Here is a 22632-nt window from a genome sequence, read left to right as displayed (position 1 = left end):
CCATTTTGTATTGTATGTAAGTGACAGAAATTAGTCACTGCTTCCCTTTACTTTTGTGTGGCTTGTGTTTTTTTCTGCCATGTATTACTGAGTACTTGGCACCTGTACTGGTCTCAGTTGTTGGGCTTGAGACTTAGAGATAAATGTTGTTTTGCCAGTGCCATTACTGTATGTGTGTGTGTTGAGGGTGGTTAATCTGCTTAAGCAATTATTTTGTTTTGAAGAAGCTGACTTATTTTTACCTCCTCAGTGCAAATCTGGTATGTATGGCTTACCATTTACGCATCGACTTTCTGAGACACAAGTGCTTCTCCTTGAATGACCTCTTCTCCTCTTGAGCTTAGCTGGCTAATATTTATCAGCAACATCTGGGGCTTAGCACAATGAAGTTATTTACAGAAGTGCTTATTAAATGCACTTTTGTGAGTCATGGTTCTTTCCAGCAAACTCTGCCATTTTGTTGAGGATGGCACCCAGTGGAACCCCAAGATTTGCAGCTATTAGGAAGCAGAGGCTTGTGTGCATTGATCAAAACTCACAGATGGTAGAGGGAAAAGGAACAGTTACAGTGGAAATGGACATTAGAAATCATCTAATCCAACCTGTTCATTTTACTTCTGAGAATATTGACAGGCAAAGAAACGAGATGACTTGCAGTAGCTGCAAGTGAGTTATAGAGATGTAAGTAAAAATTAGAATCTTTCCTTCTCAGTTCACCATGGCTTTTGTTTCTTGGGACTTTATTGAGTACTTTAAGCACGTATTTATGAAGGAAATGCTTTGTTTGTAAATTGTTTCTTAAGTATTGTTTTCACTCAGGGAAGAAAAATATGAGAAATTTCAAGTTGTGTCTGAGTTAGTTATTTTCAGTGTTTTAAGAGTTTCCCAACCTTCCTTCTGAGTCCTCTTTCGAGCCATTGCAAGGTTAGGGCAGAACAGGCCTTTAGCTTTATATTCTGGGTATGGATGGGGATGGGTCCTGCTGACAATGAAATGAGAAGAGGACTAGCTTCTCCGACTGTTGTCAAAAGTGATTCGGTGAAACCCCGTCTCTACTAAAAATACAAAAAATTAGTTGGGCATGGTGGCGCGTGCCTGTAGTCCCAGCTACTCGGGAGGCTGAGGCAGGAGAATTGCCTGAACCCAGGAGGCGGAGGTTGCGGTGAGCCAAGATCGCGCCATTGCACTCCAGCCTGGGTAACAAGAGCGAAACTCCATCTCAAAAAAAAAAAAAAGTGATTCCCAGGGTCACATGTATTTTCCTACTCACTCTTTTAAAAACTATATGTGATTCTTGATCTTTATATAATAGCATGTAATGTATGTTTGTATAACTGATAGTAAAATTAACACTGGTGAATTCATCACCAAATTTATGAAATAGGCTCCTTGCTCTTGAATTCATCTTCTTATGTGTTCTCTAGATGTGACTGGCTCTCTCAGTTATATCCTTTTCTTTTCTTGCTTTTCATTTTTTCTTTCTATAAAATGTTGTTGCCTAAACATATGTACAAATGTCCTCTATCTTTAAAATAGCCACAATTAAAAACAACCTGTTTCTGTTTTTCCACTCCGCTCCCCAAATATAGTGATTTATCAGACTGTCAGCAGCCCTTTTCTTAAGTTTCTATCATTTGCTTCTTTTGCAACCTCCAAAAAGATGACAGCTAGCTCATCTCCAGGCCTGACTTCTCTCCTGGGTCCTTCTGGTGGGCAGGCCTACCTGAATGTACTCCAGTGACATCAAAGGGTCACATCAAAAGAAGTAAAAGAAAATCGCCTTCTCCTTTGGCCACCATCCTGATTTTAAAAACATCCTTTCTTTTAATCCCAAATAAATGTCCTCAGGGAATAATTTGTATATACTTCCTGTATTTACTGCATTGTGCACGCTTGTGATTTGATCTGTGGCTACACTGCTATAACTGTAGTCCGTAAAGTCAACAATGAGTTACATTTTTTTCCGCCATCCTGCCCCATCTTTTGGTGCTTGTTCTTTCTCACAATTCTGCAGAGTTTAACATTGTGGATCAATTCCTGTTTTGTGTGTTTGTATTTAGAAATGTGCCTTCTTCCTTGGTCTGTGAGATGCTGCTATAACCTGGTTTCCTGCTTATCTTTCTGATTCCTTATCTTTTTCCTCCTTTTTTTTTTTTAAATGACCTCTTTGACTTTTCTTTATTTCTCAAATAAAATGACTTCTGAGCCTTTCAGCAGTCTTTTTCTCGTGTTTCTTACTATCCCCCTCCTTGGCAGTTTCGATGCGGGTGACAGCCAGATCCTTGTCTTCAAGTTCGACTTCTCTCCTGAGCCCTTCTCCTTCACTTTCAGCTGCCTGGTAGACATTTCCACTTGGATATACTGCAATTATGTTAATTGACAAAATAAAGGGAAAACAACAGAGGAAAGATTATATCACTTCTTCAGGAACTCATAAGCCTTTGACACAAAAATCAAGGAGAAAAATCCAATGCGTATTAGACAGCAGTCAAGCTCATTTCTCATCCATCTTGTCATTCTCAGGGAAGGTCCTTTTTAGAAATGCTGCACATCTAAATTATTTGATTCACATTATTATTCTAATTTTTATTCTTTTATACTCAATTACTGGGTATTGATTTCTATATTTGTGGACTAAATAGAGATTTATTATATTTTATACCTTTCTGAACAAAATTTATTAATCAGATAATCCCATGAACCATAAACTTTAGCACACTAGTTACCTTTACCACTAGTCAGGTTGAGAGTTGTAATTTAACATTTGGCTTCTTTTTTATTGATGAAGGCAGTTTGAGACTGATTTGGTTTGACAGTGTTTGTAACCAAATCTCATCTTGAATTATAGTTTCTCATAACTCCCATGTGTCGTGGGAGGGACCTAGCGTGAGGTAATAGAATCAAGGGGATGGTTACCTCCATGCTGTTCTTGTGATGGTGAGTGAATTCTCACTCACAACATCTGATGGTTTTGTAAGGGACTTTTCCCCAACTTCTCTCTGCACTTCTCCTTGCTGCTGCCATGTGAAGAAGAACATGTTTGCTTCCCATTCCACCATGATTGTAAGTTTTCTGCCGGTGAATTGTGTCAATTAAACCTCTTTCCTTTATAAAATACTCAGTCTCAGATATGTCTTTATTAGTGACATGAGAACGGAAAAATATAAAGACAACGAGAAAAGTTAAAGTTTTGAATATTTATATATGGTTTTAATTTCTATTTTAAATTAACCATACAGAAAAACAAGGCAGATATAACTTAAAATGTAGAAATGTGCTTTTCTTAAAAATTTATTTTCACCAAATTTATTTGTTATGCATTATCAAAAGTTTAAGTTTGTATAATGTTGTCATCAAAATGGCATTATTAAATCATTAAATTGGTTCATTTTTACTCTGTTTTCTTCTGTTTTTGTTTTGGACCCTGGAGAGAGGGTTTTGTGGTGTTTAAAGCTTATATAGTTTGGGAAAATTTCCTACAAAATTTGAAACATAAAAACTAGTATAGTATGAGCATTATTTTAGAATAATAACAAAAATACAAATTTTAAAAAGCTGACAAGTACTACTAACATCTCAAAATACAGAAAAATAAGTTTTTATTAACTGAGTAACATACCCCTATAATACTTTTTGGCCTTCATATTTTGACTGTTTGCTCATTAACTGTGTCTTTTTAAAACAATGAGTTTGTAATATTTCTCTGTTTCAAGAACAGATAATGCAATCTTTCCTCTATTGTGTTTGACTAAAATTTCTTGGTATTATTGACATTTGGATTTCTATTATGTGACCTCTCACATACACATACTCACCGATTATTGTAATGATATAGATTTGAGCCCTAAAATAGGAATTATTATATATTCTACCTCCTATTATTCCATATAAAAGAAAAAGAAATAAGATATGTTTATAATTGTATGTGCCCTTTTATCAAATCTGTTTCACATTTCTCTTCTGTTTCATTATCTGTGAGAATGAGCTTTTTAGCTTTCAGTTTTTCAGGTCTAAATATCGGAAGAATCTCTCAAAGCCTAGCTCCTGCTTCATTACATTTCAGAGCTTTTTTTCCTCCAGTGCACACGTTTCCATCCACTGTCTTGTGACTCTGAATGAATCCAAATGGGTGGGAAGGTAGTGCAGAAGTATTCTTAGAAGTCATTTGTATACTCATACAGCTAGTAATGACTCTACATGAGTGTCAGTGAACCATATCATACCATAAAGACTGTATAAATACATCTCACTAAACTCAAGCTAAATGTGATTCCACCTTAACTTCTCCTTACCTGGGTCCCCAAAATGTCTGGGATTCCCTAGAATTGCCTGAAAATGGGAAGGTATGACTGAGGAAAGTAGGAATTGGAAGAGACAATTATTTTAACTGACTATGGATGAAAGATCTCACTTTTGAAAAATTCGCACATTTTACCAAAATATCATGTAAATCCACTGGCAAGGCTTGTTTTCAGCCCTGAGCAAATGAGGGATCTTAAAGTTTAAGTTCCCTGAGCTTCACAGTATATTTGCTCCCTTTATCATAAATATAAATAATGATTGCCAAAAAGCATTAGATTTCTGAATCTTAACAGTTTTAGTTATATATTTTATAGTTTTAGTTTTATATTATTTTGAAGCTTTATTTTTAAATGTGTTTTTAAATAAAAATATTTTTTGTTTATTGGCATCACCCCTCTCAACAAAGAGCACATAATCAATTTCAAACTGAATCTTTACAACACCCCACTAGATTTTTATATAGGAATATGCCTTCGTTTTAAAATGCATAGTTTTGTATCATCATTCAGTAAAGGTAACACACTAGACTTTCTATGCATGTCACCTGACTACTACACAAAGAAGAGAAGAGGAGACAATGTTTTTAATTACAGCAAACACTTGTAGCAGTTATCACAGACCAGGGGCTGTTCCAAGTGCGTGTCACATGTATCACCACCTCTAGTTCTGGCAGAATTGCACAAAACATAAGCTAAAAGCCCTCTCACTACAATCTCAAGAAATGCTAGATAAAATAGAAATCCTAATAAGCGTATGATGAGCCTTGCAGGGAAGTAAAGCAAATCAACAGATGCTCAAAACAAAAAGGAAACTGCAAATCAGAGAGGTACATATGTGGGACTGCTCTGTGGAGCCCTTGCTAGAGGGCTGATATTAGGTGTTAATACTCATTTGGTTGGAGGCAGGAGAGTTGGAACTGCCATCCCTGCATAAAATAGGAACTCTCAGAGGACTGTATTCTATGGGAAAGAATGGTCTAAAGAGTTACCCATGAGTACAGGAGAGCAAAAGAAAATTCATCTATCTTAATCTGAGTTCTAGGTAGGGGGAGAGTAGGTCTTCTTGGAAAAAGCTGAGTTCGTGTACCTGTGTTCCTATGTGTTCCAGGAGCTATAAGCTGAATAATTAATTCCTAAATTTGTGTTGTGCTAGTGACAGCTTTGGGACAGTTGCCAGAACCAAAATATACTCTAGAGGGAATCCTTTTGAGATATTAGAGAATCATTAAATAGCTCTCATTTTTTCTCCCCCTGAATTGGGACCCAACTAAAACATAAAGTATTGAGTCAGGCTGATATGAGTCAGAATTTCTATTCCTGAGAAGTCTGGTTGAAGAACGTATGACATGAGTTTGCTAGCACTTGACCCTCAAGCGTGATCCACTTCTCCATTAAGCCTTAGCTCTGTGTCACTGTCTCAAGCCCCAAAGATTGTATGTGGTCTAGCAGTCCATCCTTGCCAATATATAACAATAGTGTTATCAAGATGTTATATCTTACTGGTAAGATGTAACAATTCTAAAGTTGCATGCACGTAATAAAATAGCCTCAAAATGTGTAAATAAATGGAATGGAAAAATTGACAAACTCACTGTCATAGAAGAAAGTTTTAACTTCCTTAGTATTTGAGACCTAGGTAGACCACAGTTAGATATAGAAAATATGAATAGCAAAATAAAGAATCTTGATTTATCTGGCAAGGTTAGAACCCTGGACTGACAACTAGAAAATACACATTCTTGTGCATTACAAGGCAATAAGTTAGAGGTGACAAAATTAAAGATAAATATGCTTTAACCTAGAGATTCCACTTGCATAGAGATACTTTTTGATATGGGAAAGAAGATATTTACAAAGATGTTAATTGTAAAATTATTTGTAATGGCCAAAAGTAAAGAATAAGTGAAATTTTCATGAGTAGAATGCCAGATAAATGATTTTTTATATTCATGCAAAAATATGAAATGTTAAAATTATTGAACTAGAGTTATATGACTCAAAATAGGTTGGTCTCATAATCTTAAGTGATGATCTAGTTGTAGAATAATATATGAAACATATTTATGCTAAGCTTAAAAAGATAAAAAATATGAATGTATATAAATAGAAGTTACAGGAACATGCTAGAGTTTATAAACAATAATATTAGGATTTTATTTCTAGAGGCAGGATAAATGGAGAGCACAGGCTTTACAAAGGTCCTTGTGTTTAAAATATTTTATTTCTGTTTTAAAAATATCTTGAATTTCATTAGGTATAATTTCAGAATGACAAATTTGAATGAAACCACAAAGATGCAAATATGCACATTAGTTATGTGAAAAAGACTGTGTACCACTAGTACTCAGGTCACAGTGAGTCTTTGGACTCCAGTTTTCTTTCTGCCCTTTCATAGCTACTGTAGTTGAGATCATCTTTAAAGACTCATTTCAGATGCTCTTTTTCTCTGTGAAAGCTTCTCTGATCTACTCCAACCCCAATCAAAACGAACCTTCCTAAATATTCCCTGTGTTAGTTCATTCTCACATTGCTATAAAGATACTACCTGAGACTGAATAATTTATAAAGAAAAGAGGTTTAATTAAATCACAGTTCTGCATGGCTTTGAAGGCCTCAGGAAACTTACAATCGTGGCAGAAGGAGAAAAGGCACGTCTTACATGGCAACAGGCTAGAGAGAGCAAGCAAATATGGAAAACTGCCTTATAAACCATCAGTCTCTTGAGAACTCACTATCCCTAGAACAGCGTGGCGGGGAAAACACCCCTGTGATCCAATCACCTCCCACCAGGCCCTTCCCTTGACATGTGGGGATTATGGGGATTACAATTTGAGATGAGATTTGGGTGGGGATGTAGAGCCAAGCTATATCATCCCCCACTCTTTGCTTGTTCCTCTACTATGGCCCTTATGTCATGAGTAACTGGACCCGTGTCACTTTCTATCATCAGATTGAGAGTTTCTTGAGGATAAACTCTGTGTGCCTTTGTCATCTCTGGCTATCAGCACCTTCACATTGATTAGATTCTGAAAATAGGATTAACAAATGATATTGACAATGACAATTCAAATAATCTTGGAGCCCAAAAATTACTCATTGGTGATAGCCAAAAGGACGTATGCAAACATGTCATTTGCCAGTTGGAAAAGGTAGGTCAAAATGTCTAAAATATTGTGATTTATAAGTGATATTTGCAAGAGAGTCCTGATCAGTTCTGTCACGTGAGTCATGAAGAATGCCATTTTTGTTTAATACATCAGGCCATATTAGCAATTCTAGAAGACCATGCTGAGAGTATAGGGGTGGCATTTTCAATTTTAGAATTTAAAAGGATAAACTTTGGATTATTGAGAATACAAAAGAATCATACTCTAAGTGGGATTGTTTTTCATTTAAAACTTTGACACTTATTTCTTAAGGTCACTGGTTGATAGATTTCTGTTCCCTACATTTTAAAGATGAGAATACAGGTGAGGCATAAGAGCCAGGACTCCAAATCTAAATTCCAGATCTTTTGCTCAGTGCTCTGTCCATAAATATTTTGCCCTGGCATTCTCCAGTTCCCCAGTCTCAGAGTGTGACTTATTCTTCTTTTTTCTAAGCCAGTTTAATAGAACATTATTAACACCTAAGATAGTCACTGGAAAACACCAAATAACAAGGACTGGTAATTGTGCCTTAAAATGATCTTTATTAAGTGTAAATTGACACACTGCTCAAGGATCCACTTGTAAACATTACCCAATTTTACATTGCAATTGAAAGGGGCTTCTTCATTGGCTGTGGTTGGGTTGCATATAGTGTAATAAATACTTTCTGATGGTTTGTTTCTCTGTTTCAGGAAATGTAATGATAAACATACAACAGAGCTAGGAGTTGGTCTGCAATTCATTGGCACTATAGATTATTTAATAGAAACATGGAGATTTATAATGTGCTGATTTGCAGAGTGGAGGAGACCTCTTATTTAAATTTTATGATATGAATATTTTTAAAATGTTGATTTGGTTGTCACTATGGGCTATAGAAATCATTTGCTTCTTTAATTCATTAACAAAAGGCTTTGTATGTAGTGTCCCTGGGATAGTGTGGAGGAAGATAAGCTTGTTGTTGCATATCAATAACACAAAGTGATGCACTAGGAGAAATCCTGCTGGCTTCATTTGCAGGGGAAATGAAGAGGAGGAATACTGTTGTTTTAGAAAAATGAATTCGGTATCTTTTTTTCTGGCACCCACTCAAAAAGAGAAAAAAAACACTGTAAGCAAACTGTGAAACTTGGGTAGGAGTGTTTTAGTTGTTGTATTAGCGATTTAAAGAAAACAATGAACGGGAATCAAGTGTAAAGATAAACAACATCAGGAAAGGAATTCTTCAGTATGTTTCCTAAAAAGGTTTTTGTAGAGGCTAATTTACAATTCATTGATTTGAGGAGGTATGCTGTATGTGGCTTACTTTGTTTTATTCTCACATTTATTCTGTTAACCAATAACAGATGAATATTAGCTCTTTTGTGCTTGTTGAATTAATATTTTCCTTTATTTTCTTTCCAAACCCTTATTGGTCATCTTTAGTGTTAATTCCTTTCCCCCAGATGCACAAACATGGAAAAATATAGCTTATTACTGAGGATTCTCTAGGGAAATGGAACAATTAGAGGTCCAAATCTAAATCTGTCTTTCTATTGACAGACTAAAGAATCGACTCATGTGGCTGACCTGTCTGAAATTCATAGGGCAGGCATACTAGCTGGAAACTCAGGCAGGATTTCTGTGTTGCAGACTTGAGGCAGAATTTTTTCTCTGGGAAACTCATCTTTGCTTTTAAGGCCTTGAACTGATTAGGTGAGACCCACCCATATCAGAAAGGGTAACCTGCTTTAAAGTCAATTGGTTGTAGATGTTAACACATACCTTTAGAGTAACATCTAGACACATTTGGCCAAACAACTAGGCACCATAACTTAACAAGTTAACACATTAAATTACCCATCTCATGGGGTGTGTGTGTGTGTTTCTTTTCAGTATAAAGGGTATTAAGACCACATTTAAGTTATTAGAAAACTAGGAAAAAGAAGGAATCATATATCTATTACTCTGCCAGACTCTGTTTTATTTTCTTCCAGTGTTTTTAATAAAAGGGTTTCTTTTAAAATATCTTGAACATATTTGCTATATGTTACAGATATGAAAGCTTTTGTGTCTTGCTCATATTTGTCCCAGTTGTTAGAGAAAAAACACTATCATGGGAACTTGGTGCTCTTGATGCTTGTCCATTCTCTGCCTAATTTCATTCTCTGTCAATTTTCTCACTAATTTCATGAGTTGAGAAAGAAAGAAGGTCCTTCTGAACTGTGGTTTCCTTCTCTATTTATGAAGAGTTTGGGTTTGGTAATCTCAAGTGACCTTCTGAGCTTAAATATTTTATTAACCTAGGATGTCCTCAAGTGTGTTATGTGCACCCCTCTATGACTATATGCCAGAAGATTGGAGGTGGTATGAGGATGATCAATGTTTGATTTAGCAATTTAATATTGTGTATATTTGAAAAAGATAGAATTAAGGCACCAAATCATGATTTTTCTCTGGTAATTGCTTAAGACAAGGTGAAAACTAACAAAGGGAATTAATTACTTTAAAGAAAAATATTGGGAAAATACATATTTTTCAATTACATAGAAAAACATTAATGGCCAAAGTTTGGGATGTATACTGTAATAACCTGTGAATCTGATTCAATATGCTCTCACTCTACCCTTCAAGAAACCCATAAAGACCACGTTCTCTTAGCAGACAGCAGTGTAGACAGGTCATTGCTCAGTTAATACTTTGACCAACCTGTATTGTGCTAAGTACTGTGCCAGGTGCAAGAATCTTTGGGTAAATGAGATGTGGATTTGGCCCTTGGTTACTTAGTCTAGTGGGGCATCAGAAGCGTAAATGATTAATTACAACCCAGTACTTTATCTACAGTAAGAAAAGTATGTTCTCCTGTCAGGCCAGGGATAACAGAGGAGAGAAACTAGCCTTACTCAGGGGACGTCCAAAAAAACCTCACTGAAGTCATTCTTGATCTGGCCAACAAATTGGCAACAGGCATTCAGGTGCAGGGAATAGGAAGTGCCTTTTCTTTTTTTAAAGGAAGTGCCTGTGGAAGATGCTGTTGTAAAACTTTTTACCTGGTCTTGAGTGGCAAGCTCACACCAATTTTTCAGTATTCACAGGTTTGATTCTGGAATATTTGCCATATCTGAGTTTTTCTGTTACCTAACTTGGAGCTTCTATTTCTTTATTCCTGAATGAGTCTCAAGCAAAAGTCTGAATATTCTGTAAACATTCTTTTTCAGTATGGCTTTTTTTTTTTAAGAAAGAGAAAAGTAAAATGGTTTTCAGTGATCTTGGATGAGGGAAACTTTGTATCCTTAATTAAATGCCTGCGTTTGGTTTTGTGTTTGCTAGGAGCCTAGTGTAAAGCAAACTGATGTGGCCTTCTGTTCTCTTCCAGGCACCAAGTGCTTTCTGGGCTCAGTTCCCAATGAGTCTGTGTAATGCATTCCTTCTGTCCCATCCCATGTTGCAGATCTGTGGAGGCTGACATCATCATCTTGAATAATAAAGCTATTCCCAAATGTAACAAGTTCAAGTGCCTAAATGGAGGAATGGCGGTTAGGGAGATGTAGCGGGGCTTTCCAATGAGTTCATCATTGCAATTGTGGTTTGCCTGCTATTAAAAAAATCTTCTTCTAGATATGTCTCATTGTAATTAAGAGAGATTAAACATTTAAATTTATTTTATAGGGCTAATTTATTGCTCCACGCCATCTGCCCAGCAAGCAGATCTGTTCATCTGTTCTCTTGACAGGCAGTGAGATTCAAGTTTGCCTTCCCTCTCAGTGGGCCCCTTTCTAGACCTTGGAAGCTGATGGGAATCCTATGGACAAAGTTGGGGTGGGCTGCCAGGAAAAATTGTTGGATTCAGTGTTGTCTCTGGTTGAGAGCAGAATAATGGTCTTCATTCCACATCAGGGCTGGGATTCACAGAAACCTCACCCCATTCCACCTCTTCATTTGATGCTAAGTGCTACTCAACGTTGTCCAGTTCTCAGCTTAAATGTTAATTGGTCCAGGAGCCTTGCCTGACCACCTAAGACTTGGTTTAGTCCCCTTATTCTATTCTCCGTTAGTACCCTGTTCTTTCCTGCTCATCACATGTGGCTCTCTCACTGCACTGCAAGCTGTGTGAAGGCAGGAAAGATGGTGTTTGTTTGGAGCTTGCTTTGTGCGGAGAATTGTTCTAAATGTTTTATGTGTGCTCCATGGAGAGAGGTATATGACAGAGGTTAAGGGTCCTGGTTTTGGAGCTTGACTACTCACATAAGCTCTGTGGAGTAACCGAAGGTAGTACTTGGGCTCTGATGGGCTGGGAACAGATAGTGAAAGATAGGACACCAGACCCAAGAGCTTATGCTTTGTTCTGTATGCAGTTCTTTGCAGTGGGAACAGTCTTAGCACAGTCTCTCACTAGCTGTGTAACTCAGGAAATTTCATCTCACTTGCCAGGCAGGTAACCACAGATTAATCAAGACACTAGTGGAAGCTTGATACATGTTAACTATCTTTCATCTTTTCAAAAATGTACATTTTTTAAACCTTTTAACATTTCTGAAATTGGGAGGCATCTTATAGTTGCTTGCATAATATGATTTCATTGCCAGTGTATTTTTCCCCCTAAGGAAAATGTAAAATAATGATGTGCCGGGCTCATCAAGATTCATTGAAGTATGGTATCTCTTTCTCTTTCCTCCACTTTGGACAAAGACTATGGGGTCTAAAGGAAGAAGTAGATACCCTAATTCGGGAGTTCTAATGACCTATTCATAAATGCTTATGCAGTGTTTAGAATTGCCTGGGCTTCTTTTTTTTATTTTTGGAGTCTCACTCTTGTCACCCAGGCTGGAGTGCAATGGTCCAATCTCTGTGTACGGCAACCTCTGCCTGCCAGGCCCAAGCGATTCTCCTGCCTCAGGCTCCATAGTTGCTGGGATTACAGGTGCCTGCCACTACACCTGGCTAATTTTTGTATTTTTAGTAGAGATGAGGTTTCACCATGTTAGCCAGGTTGGTCTCAACTTCCTGACCTCAGGTAATCTACCTGCCTCAGCCTCCCAAAGTGTTGGGATTACAGGTGTGAGCCACTGAACCTGGCCTGGGCTTTTTGTTTTGAGATATATATATATATATATATATACACACACACACACACACACACACACACACACACACACACACATATGTGTGTATATGTTTATACATGTATATCTATACATGTGCACACACATACACACATTTATATAGTTTTGGGCCTTATCCAAGTTCTACCGACTTGTTATTGGCCTGGGCATCTGCATTTTGTCAGTTTCCCTGGAGAGTTCCGTTGCAGCTCCCATGAAACAATTTGAAAACCAGTGCCCTCATTCGTCCGCTGTTGGCTTTAACTTCCAGTCACTACTTTGCCTTTTTCTATTTAGTTTCTTCTTCTCTTCTTTATGTGTCGAAGCACCCAGCACAATGCCTGGCACATAGAATGTTCTCAAAAAAAACAAACAAACAAACAAACAAACAAAAAAAAACTCATGTGTTTCCTCATCCTTTCACCTTAATGTTTCCAAAATTCTAGGGAGGCACAGTTGAAGGATGTGCTGAAGAGATAGTGGTGTTGTGAGACGAGAGCTACCAGCTGAACTTTCTGTGAGTTGTTAGCAGGTAATGAAGGTAGAGAAGGGGGCAGGTTGCATAGTTTTTGGTGTTTTTCCCTGGGGCCTTTATAATGTCTTTCAAGTACTTTAGTTTGGTTTGATTTTCAAGGAAAGTGACCTGGGCTGAAATACCTGGAGCAACTCTGTACCCTCTTCGGCTTTCAGTCCTTACAAATATAAACATCTTGTGCTTGGAAAACCCAGACTGTAAGAAGCCCTTCTGACTGGCTGGTTCCTGATCATAGGTAATTGTGACTCTTACCTCTGAAGCCCTAGAGACACCTCTCGTGTGCTCTCCCCACTTCCCAAGCTACTGCTTCCATTTGGCCCTATTACGCATCCTTCGGTCCTTCAGCACCTTTTTCTGAAGATTTTTGTGGAAGATTATTTCCCTTTACCAAGCCCTTGGAACCTTGTAGAGCTATTGTTTTGCACTTAAACGATTGCAATTTATTGTGAAAGTAAAATACAACTCATGTTTGTGCAACCACATGCCTAACGCATAAGTGATGATATTTAGTTGAATATATGACCAGGAAAAGGTACAAATGAGTATTGCCATTTGGAGGAGAGCTGATGGACTCACCTAGCCATGGAGAGTTTCAGTTTTTTGTGGGGGATGGGTAGGGTAGGTTGGGAACAGATACTGAAAGACAGGGCACCAGACCCAAGAACATATACTTTGTTCTGTAGGCAGAGAGGGCCAAAAGATTTTTCTTATCAGGAGGATGGTGGGTTAAAAATGATAATTGGGTAAGATTCATTTAGCATCAGTGATTGGCATAGGGAAATGCTGGGGGTAAAGCAGTGAAAGATGAATATAAAGACTGTTGTAGAAATGTATGCTTGCCTAAGATTTTAAATGGTGTCAGAAGGAATGGAGAGTGAGGAATGAATGCAGAAATATGTTCTGAAGGAAGACTCTATTGCTGTAGGACAGGGTGTCTAATCTTTTGGCTTCCCTGGGTCACATTGGAAGAAGAAGAGTTGTCTTGGGCCACACATACAATACGCTAACGTTAATGATAGCCGGGGGAAGAAAAAACAATCACAAAATCTCACAATGTTTTAAGAAAGTTTATGAATTTGTGTTGTGCCACATTCAAAGTTGTTCTTGACCACATGTGGGCCACAGATTGGACAAGCTTGCTGCAGGATGTGGACTCAAGATTCCTAAGGTTTCACTGTATACTGAAGTAGGGAAAGAGAAGCTGGCTTTAAAAGATGTGTTTTTGTTTGATCACATTAGGCTTTGAAATGAAGGTAGCTCTTCTACAGGGAAATACTAGGCAACAATTAGAGACTCAGAATGAGTGACCAGTAGATGGATCAGTTATTGAGATAAGAGATTTGGAAGTTGTACACAAAGAGGTTTAATTGGCATCTTGAGTGTGGGAAGTGAGTTTAGGACTGAGAGGCGGGAGGGGCAAGTCAGCAAGTCCGCAGGACCCTGGGCATGGAACAGACCTTTCAAGGGTCCATTTCCTCCAATCCTCTTAGAATTTTTCTTTGCTTAGGGGACTAGGCCTTCAAAGATAACCACTTTTCCTTCATTCTTAGGCTGTTTAATTCTTCTTTTTTCTCTTTTTCCTTTTTTTAAATCCTCCCATCCTTTCTCCTTCCTTCTTTTCTTCCTTCCCTCTTTCCTTCATTTCTTCCATTCCCTCTTTGATGTCTTATGTTGGCTTCCTTTGTACTACTGTAGGGCAAAGATTCCTGGGTATTTAGCTTGGATAACCTTGAATATAAGATGATAGTGTAGGTAGAAAGGAAAATATAGACAACCTTGCAAAATCCGTGCCCTGTTTTTTATATTACATACACAAGACTATTTTGTCCCTCAAGGGCGAATCATTCCTCATAATAGAAATAAAATGCATTCAGTTAAATGGCACTTACAGGCAGTTTATCATTACCTGAATGTGTATATGTTTGGAAATTAACTTTCACTTGGATCTAGTTATATGTAATCTCATAAAAGTGATAGTCATAAAATTGCCTTTCCTTGTTCTTTAGTTTCTTAGTTCTGGAAGACTCAGAAAGCTTCTCACATTCCTATACAACGATGTTGAGAATTGAAATTGGAGTGCTCTCCCCCTCTCCAAATGCCCTTAGAACCACATTTCCTTAGAAACTGGACTTTAAAAGGGATATCTAAGATTATACTATTTTTAGTACAATAGTTTAAATAGTCACATTTGTTGCAAATATTGTGATCTTGTGGATATTTTAAATTATATCTAAAACATTTAATCAAATTTATTTTATTTTCAAAACCAAATACTATTTGGAAAATTGTTGGAAATAGATGTATCTATTTTCTCCCTGAGAATAGGAGGATCTAATTATCTTCACAGATCTCAAAGAAAGAGTATCTTTTGGGTACTCTTAGCTTGTTATTTGGTTTTCTTATCCTGCTACTGTCTGGAAGTCCCTGAAACTTACTTATTCTCTATGCAGCCAGGGTGGCCTGTTTCTCACTGACGTAATAGTTTTTTCATCCTTGCATGGGGAAAAATGGACTGCTCTTTTCAAAGGACATATGCCTACCCTCCAGGATTGCTTGCTCATCTCACCCTTCTTTGGTTTATCCTCACTAAGATGTCTGGCACAGTCCTTTCCAAGAATCAAAATACTGCTGATCACCATAGCTTGCGCCTGTAATCCCAGCTACTCAGGTGACTATATGGGAGAATCCCTTAAGGCCTGAATTTCAAGACGAGCCTGGGTAACGTAGTGAGACTCCATATCAAAAAAAAATTTAAAAATAAATAATCAAAATACTCAAAGTCAACATGAGTTAACACATTGCTTGCCTTGATCAATTTGTACATTTGTGTATTTTGTTCATCAGTTACAGAAATAAGTATGTATATGTACTTGATCATGGGTAAATTATAAAATATATGTTTTTTAACATTTGGAATTTGTCTATAAGGAATTTATAATCCAGTTACATGATGAGTAATAGCTTAAACAGCAAACTGTTAGTGAAAGGCCAAATTCTGCCTCTTCCCTCTGTCTATTTTAGAAATAAAGTTTTGTTGGAATACAGCCACTCACAGCCACTTACCTACTTGTCTATAATTATTTTCATGCTACAATTTAAATGCACATTTAAATAATTTTGGCAGAGATTGTATATCCCACATCCTAAAATGTTTACTGTTAGGTTTTTTTATAGACAAGAGTTTTCTTGATTCTTAGCTTCAAAGCATTGATGTATCAGTCAACTGATACCCAATTACTTGCCCAAGTTATTGTGGATAGGCAGTTTCAGATTAACTATACATTTATATAAAATATCTTATGCCTACTTGAAGAAGGGTAAGGCTTAGAGCCAAAAAGACATGGATTAAAATATCCACTCTTCTCCTTTATTCTTGTATGACTTTGGACAGTGGCTTAAACTCAGAGCCCCAGTTGCCTCATCAGAAAAGCGGGCTTACTAGCTGTCTGCTCCCTGGGTCATAAAGATTTGATGAAATAACACACATATAGTACTTAAACATACCACTATGTGGTAGTTTTTCTTGGTTGGCTTCATCCTCTGGGAAAGACAGGCCCTTGTAGCTCCAGGTTTACATAATTCTGCCAGTGAGATTTAATAAAATCTTGTTCATTCTCCCAGCATCATTTCAACTTCTGAAAAAGGATCCTGATTTACCCTGCTCAGGTCACATGTCCACCTCTGGGCCAGTCACTGCCCCACCAGGCTCCTATGGCCTGACAGAAGGGTGTGTCCCGTCAGAAAGGAATGAAGACAAAAAAATGTCACTTCACAGCAGTGTATTTACCTTTGTTTGATCTTCTCATTTGGCTCCTACCCAATCTTTGCACATATTCCAGCTTGAGATAAAAATTTTCAAGGGCTAAGGCCTAGATCATGTGTGGCATTTTTATATGGCCAATTGCAATGGTGCAGGTTTAAGGAGCAGAAAGGCCTCTTTATGTAGCATCAATAGTGGCAACCACAGCAGTTTATCTAGTGCCTGTGGTATGTTTAAAATTCTGTGAAAGACTCAGTCTCTGAGATTCTTAACTTTCCATCAACCTTGACAAACAGTAGGGATGATTTTCACATAGCTGAATGCCCCTGTATATATACACACGCAGGTTTATGCACAATTCACTGCATGCTGGTATATTAGATTTTTCTTCCACAAAAAGCATATGGGAATGCAAGTGAGACTGACAATATTATAGATGACCTTGAAGCTACTCGGGGAAAAAGCAATCATAAAGTGCTAGGCAACTTTAGCACTTTACTATAATTAAAAAATTACTAATGATATACCTCATCACTGATCATAATACTCTGGGGACCTGTGTCATGGTAATTGAGAGCCACTACCCTGGAAGAACTTGGAGTCACCTTAGGATTATTAAAACGACTTATAAAATGAGTGACAATACACGGTTGAGTCCCTATGAAATAGAACTGGCATCTGGAACAGTCGGAAGTGTGAGATTCTCATAGATAGAGGATTAATTTGTTTCTGGGCCTGTATTAGTTTTGGGTCTCTTATATAAGAAGTAGAGACTCCTGCCATTAACATAAGCAAAGAACAACTTATTTTAAGGATGGAGTGGTATCTTATAGTATTCCATCATTTAAAATAATATCTTGTACATATTAATTGTGTAGTATTTATTGAGTATATGCATCACCTCAACCAGAAAGTCATCAGAAACCCAGAAATTATTCTGTCTCCAGGCTTTTTCTCTGCTTATATGTGCATATATTTATTTTCCCTTTTCTTCCCTGGGGCTGGCTTCTCTGTTTCCCAGTCCACCTGATGGCACATGGCCACCTATGGCTCCTGAGTTTATACTATCCAGTTTTAGTTGCATAATGAGGCTGACTTGAATTCCTCATGCCCAACTCTAAATTCTGAAGGAGAGGGAATATGATGGCCTGATGAGAGTTAGTGGCCCACCTTTGGGAAATCACTGGTGACACAAACATGGTGACCAGCAGCTCTTCCCCAGGGCCCTATGGCTCTGGGGTGAGGGTATGGACAGCATTCTCAAATGCAAATAAATTAATTTCAGACTAGGAAGAAACTCCCAAGAGTGTCCACTATGAGCCCAATCAGACAGATATCATAAAAAGTACTAAAGCCAACTCTCCATGCAGCAAGGCAGGATTATCTGGGGATCGGTGGTTGAAGTTGGAGTCAGAATGGTTCTGTCTCCTGATCTTGGGTGGAAGTCAGCCATACTCTTCTACGGTTATTATCACTCGTGTTCTGTGCCAGCCAAGAGAACTTAGAATTGTCTTTTGAGAAAGTGTCAATTTGAGGCTTCCTAATTTTAATGTTAGCAGCTACTTGGTGCTGAATAATAATGGAATTCTATTCCTGGACTTCGTGATTCCATCTCTGAGCAAATGCAAAGCAGATCTTGGCAGGTATATCTATATATGATCAGCAATGCCAAGGCACTTCTTGCTGCTAAAGCAATGCAGCAGATGTGAGTGACATTTTTAGGCTGTTAGTGCTGAATGTAATAATGTTTTAATGTGAAATGTATCATGCATTACTCTTGGGAGATGGCTTGAATTGCCAGAAAGGGTCAATAGGTTTATATCCTAGTTAGGTAATTAGCTGCCTCTGAAATATCAGGCAAATTTCCTAACCTTTCTGAGTTTTGGTTTTGTTATTTGCAACATGGAGGTAATGATATTTTGGCAGAAAAAAAGATAATGCAAATAGATGCCTTATATATTATACACAGAAATAAATTCCAGGGGAGGCAGAGCAAGATGACTGAATAGACTTCCACCGATTATCCTTACTGCAGGAACACCTAATTGAAAAACTCTCCACACAGAAAGCACCTTCATAGGAACCAAAAGTAAAGTGAGTGATGACAGTACTTCGTTTTGACTTTATACACTGAAAGAGGCACTGAAGTGGGCAGGAAAGACAGTCTTGAATTGCCTATACCACTTCTCTCTCATACCCCTGAGGTGGTCACATGGTGGGAAGAGAGAATCTGTGCTCTTTGGAGAGGGAGAGCACAGTGGTTGCAGGACTTTCATTGGAACTCAGTGCTGTCCTGTCAGAGTGGAAAGCAATACCAGGCACAACTCAACCAGTGCTCACAGGAGAGTGTTTAAACCAGCCATAGTCAAGGGGAATTGCCCATCCCAGTGGTCAGAGCCTGAGTTCTGGCAAGCCCTGCCACTGTGAGCGAAAGGGCTCTGGGGTCCCAAATAAACTTGAAAGGCTGTCTAAGCCATAAGGAATACAGTTCTTGGGTAAGTCCTAGGGCTGTGCTGGGCTTGTAGCCAGTGGATTAGAGGGGCATGTGACCTAGGGAGACAACAGCTGAGGCAGCCAAGGGAGTGCTTGCATCACCCCTCCCCTAACCCAGGCAGCACAGCTTGCAGCTCCTGGAGAGATTCCTTACCTCTGTTTGAGGAGAGAAAAGGACATAGCAAAGGGGACTTTGTCTTACAACTTGGATACCAGCTCAGCCACAATAGGGTAGGGCACCAGGCAGATTCCTCAAGCCCCTGTTCCAGGCCCCAAAATCATGTACATTTTTGGATATACCCTGAGGAAGAAGGGAACCTGCAAACCTGCTGCCTTGAAGGGAAGGACCCAGTTCTGGCAGGACTTATGACCTGCTGATTATTCAGGGCAGGGCCCAGGAGGCTTCGGGTATGAAAACACATTCTCAGCTGTGGTTATTACAGGAAAGGACTCCTTCTTGAGAAAAAGAGAGGGAAGAGTAAAGGTGACTTTGTCTTGCTGCTTAGGTACCAGCTTGGCCACAGTGGGATAGAGCACCAAGTAGGTTCTTGGGGTCCTTGATTGCTCTTGGATGGCATTTCTGGACCTCCCCTGGGCCAGAAGGACCTTTTGAGTCCCAGGCCTGGCAGCATTTACCCCAAGTTGACTGAGGAGATGTTGGGTCTTGAGTAAACATACTGCCCTCTGGTAGCTGGGCAATATTTGCACAGGCCTATGGTGGTGGTAGCCATGAGGTGAGATTCCTCTGATTGTAGAAAGGGGAGGGAAGAATGGGAAGGACATTGTCTTGTGGCATGGGTGCCAGCTCAGCTGCAGTAGAATAGAACACCAGGTAGAGTCCTAAGATTTTTTTATTTCAGGCTCTGGATAACATCTTTGGACCTATCTGAGACGGAGGAAACCTTGTCACCTTGATGGGAGAAGAATACAAATCTGGCTGGCTTCACCACCTGCTGACTATAAAGCTCTACGGCCTTGAGCAAACATAGTTGGTAGCCAGGCTCCAGTTGTCATGGGCCTTGGGCAAGACCCATTGTTGGCTTCAAGTCTGATCCAGTGCAGTCCCAATGGTGATAACCACAGGGGTGTTTGTGTTACCCCTCCCTCAGCTCCAGGCTTCTCAACAGAGAGAGAGAGAGAGAGAGAGAGAGAGAGACAGAGAGAGACAGACTCACTCTCTTTGTTTGGGAGAAAGTAAGGGAAGAGGATAAGAGTCTTTACCTGGTAATCCAGGGAATTCTTCTGGATTTTACTTAAGACCACCAAGGTGGTACCTCTACAACAAACACAGCATTACTGCCTGTGGGTTGTTCCCTAATGCAGATATGGGTGCAATGATCCAAAACTTAGATCACAACACCTAAGTCCCACCTGTTACCTGGAAATTGTTTCCGAGAAAGATGAGTACAAACAAACTGAGACTGTGAAGACTACAAAAGACCCAACTCTCCAATGCCCAGATATTAACAAGCATCAACGTAATCCAGGAAAACATTACCTCAGCAAAAGAACCAAAGAAGGATCCAGGAACCAATCCTGGAGAAACAGAGAGTCCAGGTAACTAAACAGACATGAGACCTTTCAGACAGAGAATTCAAAATAGCTGTGTTGAGGAAGCTCAATAAAATACAGAATAGCAAAGAAAAGGAATTCAGAATTCTATTAGATAAATTTAACAAACAAATTTAAATAATTAAAAAGAACCAAGAAGGATTTTGGAGTTGAAAAATGCAATTGACTTACTAAAGAATGCATCAGTGTGCTTTAACAGCAGAACTGATAAAGAAGAAAGAATTAGTGAGCCTGCAAACAGGCTATTTGAAAATGTACAATCAGCGGATACAAAAAATAAAATAAAATAAAATACATCTATAAGATCTAGAAAATAGCCTCTAAGGGGCAAATATAAGGGTTATTTGACTTAAAGAGAACGTAGAGAGGGGGGGGATAGAGAGATTATTCAAAGGGATAATAACAGAGAACTAGCCAAACCTAGAGAAAGATATCAATATTCAAATACAGGGAGGTTATAGAACACCAAACAGATTGAACCCAAAGACTACCTCAAGACTTAATAATTACACTCCCGAAGGTCAAGGATACAGAAAAGAGCCTAAAAGTACCAAGAGAAAAGAAACTAATATATGAAGGGGCTCCAACATATCTGAAAACAGACTTTTCAGAGGAAAGCTTACAGGCCAGGAAAGAGTGACATGACATATTTAAGTGCTGAAGGAGAAAAACTTGTATCCTAGAATAGTATATCCAGCAAAAATATCCTTCCAACATGAAGGCAAAATAGAGACTTTCCCAGACCAACAACTGTTGAGGGATTTCAGCAACACCAGACCTCTCCTGCAAGAAATATTAAGGGACGCTCTTGAATCTGAGAGAAAAGGAGCAATAAGAAATTATCTGAAGATGCAAAACTCACTGTAAATAGTAAGTACACAGAAAAGCACAGAATATTATAACACTGTAATTGTGGTGTGTAAGCTCATATCTTGAGTAGAATGAAAGATGAACCAATCAAAAATGACTACAACTTTTCAATACGTAGACAGTAAGTACAATAAGATAGAAATAACAAAAAGTTAAAAAAAAGGGGGGGGAGTTGGGGTGGGGAGTAACAAAGTTAAAGTATAGAGTTTTTATTAGTTTTGTCTTTGCTTGTTTGTTTGTGCAATGAGTCTTGTCATCAACTTAAAACAATGGGCAGCATTGTTTGCAAGCCTCATGATAACTTCAAGTAGAAAAACATACAGCACACATCAGGAGGTACCTAAAGTCTGGCCCTCCATATCCGTGTGTGTGTGTGTGTGTGTGTGTGTGTGTGTGTGTGTGTGTGAGTGTGTGTCTACATAGTTCAATCTAAACTGATAATAAAGTGAAAGGAACATTGTAATATAATGCCAGGTATTTTAAAATATATTGTAGAGGTAACTAAAAATAGTAAATAGTATCTATAAAATCAGCTAGGGAGAAAGGCAAGGAAAGCATTTTAAAGATTTTATCTTATATTGGGAGAGGAGGAAGGAAAGCTGTAGGGGAAAAGACTGTAGTCACATAGAGGGCATGTGGGCAGAGAATGAGAGCATATTTGGTATCCTATTTTCATTTAATAGAAAACTAGCATGGTAATCAGGATAATCACTAGTGGAATGGAAAATGAAAAGTAGAACTTAGAAATTAACTTGGGTACAATAAGGGAGGCAGTGAACAATAACTTGATCAAGCCAGGAAGAATAAGAAAAAAGGAAACAACAAGGTAAAGGAAACAGAAAACAATGAACAATAGAAAGAATATAATTAA

The 22632-nt window shown here is 38.3% G+C and overlaps 1 protein-coding gene and 1 long non-coding RNA gene across 5 annotated transcripts in view; one reads left to right on the top strand and one right to left on the bottom strand.

The window, feature by feature from the left end:
- The window catches only part of SAMD12 (sterile alpha motif domain containing 12), a 418645-nt gene that overhangs the window by 57515 nt on the left and 338498 nt on the right, over nucleotides 1–22632 (top strand). The window lies entirely within an intron of this gene.
- On the bottom strand, nucleotides 3124–21668 carry LOC116528983. Its single transcript, XR_004259319.1, has 3 exons — nucleotides 21492–21668; nucleotides 12502–12506; nucleotides 3124–3134 (listed from the first exon to the last, which is right to left on the bottom strand). It is a non-coding gene; the product is annotated as an uncharacterized LOC116528983 (long non-coding RNA).

Source organism: Sapajus apella, unplaced genomic scaffold (genome assembly GCF_009761245.1).
Source record: "Sapajus apella isolate SASKATOON/1434 unplaced genomic scaffold, GSC_monkey_1.0 scaffold3, whole genome shotgun sequence".
NCBI classification, from domain to species: Eukaryota; Metazoa; Chordata; class Mammalia; order Primates; family Cebidae; genus Sapajus; species Sapajus apella.
The sequence above is the reverse complement of the archived record's forward strand: the minus strand, read 5'-3'. Positions and strand labels throughout refer to the sequence as shown.